Source organism: Nannospalax galili, unplaced genomic scaffold (assembly GCF_000622305.1).
Source record: "Nannospalax galili isolate Female #2095 unplaced genomic scaffold, S.galili_v1.0 scaffold1233, whole genome shotgun sequence".
Lineage (NCBI taxonomy): Eukaryota > Metazoa > Chordata > Mammalia > Rodentia > Spalacidae > Nannospalax > Nannospalax galili.
This window is the reverse complement of record NW_008333791.1, coordinates 298,975-302,253: the sequence shown is the minus strand read 5'-3', so window position 1 is coordinate 302,253 and position 3,279 is coordinate 298,975. Positions and strand designations below refer to the sequence as shown.

At 45.1% G+C, this 3,279-nt stretch overlaps 1 pseudogene; it reads left to right on the top strand.

Moving 5' to 3' along the window:
* The first annotated feature begins 1,525 nt into the window (after positions 1-1,525).
* LOC103730300 lies at positions 1,526-2,930 on the top strand (annotated as a pseudogene).
* The last annotated feature ends 349 nt before the right edge of the window (positions 2,931-3,279 follow it).

The following is a 3,279-nucleotide window of genomic DNA, read 5'->3' as shown; positions in this document are numbered from 1 at the left end:
CCATAGTATCAACTCTTTGAGGACAGAGACTATATCTACTCTGTTTATCTTTGTGATCAATCTGAAGACTCTTCTGCTGGGCTTATATAGCCAGTATTCCTCAGGTCCTTTTAGATCACCCTTAGGCTGAAGAAAATAAAAAAGTAAAGACTACTGGTAGAGAGTAAGAGCTCTAGAAGGACCATTTGTCATCAAAAAGTTATGGAACAAATAAAGAGAAATTAACATTTTCTTTTTTTAAAAAAATTTATTTTTCCAGGCATGGTGGCACACGCCTTTGATCCCAGCACTCGGGAGGCAGAGGCAGGCAGATCTCTGTGAGTTCAAGGCCAGCCTGGTCTACATAGTGAGTTCTAGGACAGCTGGGGCTACAGGGAGAGCCTGTCTCAAAAAGACCAACAAAATTTTTATTTTTATTTTATGTGTATGATTGTATTGCCTGCATGTATGTAAGTACACCCATGTCATGCAGTGCCTGCAGAAGACAGAAGAGGGTGTTGGATGCCTTGAAATTGGAGTTATGGACAGTTGTTAGCTGCTATGTGGGTGCTGGGATTTGAATCCAGGTCTTCTGCAAGAGCAGCCAGTTCTCTTAACCACTGAGCCTTCTCTCTAGCCCCTAATATTTTCTAAGTACCTACAAAGTTCTAGGATTTATGTTATCCATTACTCTCCCATTCACTGGGTTTCTCTCCACTATAGGAAAGGTAGTAGTCAGGGGCCACAAATTTACATTTTCTCAGATAGAAAGCTTCAAAAAGGACACTTCTGCCAGGCCACCAGGCCTTTAGTCTCGGAAGACAGAGGCAGTCCAATCTCTGTGAGTTCCAGGCCAGCCTGGTCTACATAGTGAGTTCTAGGCCGGCTGGGGCTATAGGAAGACCCTGTCTCAAAAAGACCAAAATAAAAGGACACTCCTGTTAGCAAGACTGTTTATCAGGTAAAGGTGCTTGCCACCGAGACTAACAACCTGAGTTCGATCTCCAGAATCCACATAATGGAAGGATAGAACCGACTCCCACAAGTTGTCCTCTGACTCTCATACATGTGCCTATGACACCCATAGCCCTCTCCCACATAAAAATTTTTTTTCAAAAAAAGAAGACACTCAGGCAAAGGGGAAAGAGGAAAGCACTTGCCTAGCATGAATGAGCCCCTGGGTTCATTCCCTAGAGCTGTGCAAAACTCATGATTAATAATACTAATAATGATGTTGCTGGGTGTGGTGTAATCCCAGCCATTTGGGAGGTTGAGGCAGGAAGATCATTTGAGACCAAATTTGAGACCAGCTTGTGCAACAATGAGAGACCATGTCTCAAAAAGAGAAAGAAAGGGAGGGAAGGAGGGAGGGAAGGAGGGAGGGAGGGATGGAGGGAAGAAGAAAGAAAGAAAGAAAGGAAGGAAGGAAGGAAGAAAGAAAGAAAGAAAGAAAGAAAGAAAGAAAGAAAGAAAAGAAAGGCCTTTCACTCGCTGTCCTATGGCAGAACCTCGGCACCTGGGGGCCAGCAGTCACCAAGAAGTAACCATGCAAGCATTTCTAAAAGGCATATCTCTCAGTTAAATGATTAGTTGTTATAATTTTTTTTTTTGCCTTTTTGAAGCAGGGTCTCCCTGTAGCCCCAGCTGTCCTGGAACTCACTATGTAGACCAGGCTGGCCTTGGCCTTGAACTCACAGAGATCTGCCTGCCTCTGCCTCCCAAGTGCTGCGATTACAGGTGTGTGCCACCACGCCTGGCTCTATTTTATTATTTTTATTTTTGTGTATGTGTGTATTGCCTGCACGGAGCTAAGCACACCTGTGTCGTGCAATGGCTGCGGAGGACAGAAGAGACTGTCAGATCCCCTGAGACTGGAGTTAAGGACAGTTGTTAGCTGCCATGTGGGTGCTGGGATTTGAACTCAGGTCTTCTGCAAGAACAGCCAGCCCCGTTCTTAACCGCTGAGCCATCTCTCCAGCCCCACACATCTCTCAGTATTAAACCACCATTAACCAAGGATCGGGGAGCACCTGCCACTGCAAGAAGCTGTGGAGACAACAAGAAAATCAGACCTGTTCCTTGGGTAGAAAAATACCACCCAAAATGTGTGGATGAAGTTGCTTTCCAGGAAGAAGTAGTTGCAAGTGCTGAAAAAGTCCTTGGAAGGAGCTGATGCCTGAACTCCTTCAATTAAGAGTTCTTGAGTTAAATGCATCCAATGAATGTGGAATACAAGCAGTTTGAGAAAAAGTGAAAATTTTTGCCTAGTTAACTGTATCAAGAAGTCATTGAGATGGAAAGTCATGTCATCCTTTTAAGACTGTAATTGTAGATGAAGCAGGTTCTATGACCTCAACCGCTCAGGCAGCTTTAAGAATGTATCATGGAAAAAGAGTTTAAAACAACCAGATTCTGTCTCATCTGTCACTATATCAGTCAAATAATTGAGCCCCTGACCTTTAGATGTTTAAAATTCCGATTCAAGCCTCTATAAGATAAAATTCAGCAAAAGCAATTGCTAAATATTGTTGGGAAGGAAAATGTCAAAATTAGCAATGAGGGGATAGCCTATCTTGTTAAAGTATCAGAAGGAGATTTACAGAAAGCCACTACATTTCTTCAAAGTGCTACTCGAGTAACAGGTGGAAAGGAAGTCATGAAGAAAGTGATCACAGACATTGCTGGGGTGATACCAGCAGCAACAATTGACAGAATAGTCACTGCATGTCACTGTGACTCTTTTGACAAACCAGAAGCTGTGGTAAAGGACTTAATAGATGAAGGACATGCAGCAACTCAGCTTGTAAACCGACTTCATGATGTGGTTGTAGAAAACAAAAACCTTTCTGATAAACTGAAGTTGATAATTCTTCGCAGACAGTGCTGATGAGCACCTGTAGTTGATGAGCCTTTGTGTAACTGTGACGCAGCAATTAACTTAGAATTGTTGAAGATAAAATTTTGTAGAACAGCCCGCTCTCCCGCCCTCAGGCCTCTCTGGGTGTAAGTCTACCGTACAGCCCTCCGCGCCTTGACTCTGCCAGCCGCGCTCACCCTTCCATCTCCCCCGCTGTTCTCTACTCCTCTCTTGGGCCCTGTGCCATTCCTAGCCTTGGGGCCCCAGACACCTAGGGAGCCACTGCTGATTCCTGATCCTGTTCACCCCCACCGGCTTGGTGCCTTCCTTGGGCCCCAGGAGCACTGCCTCCAGACCCGGCCCTGCCCTCACCTCTCTCTGCTCCCTGGGACCTGCACCACCCGCTAATTCTCCTGGCCTTCTACCCTATCCTCAGGCCTCTC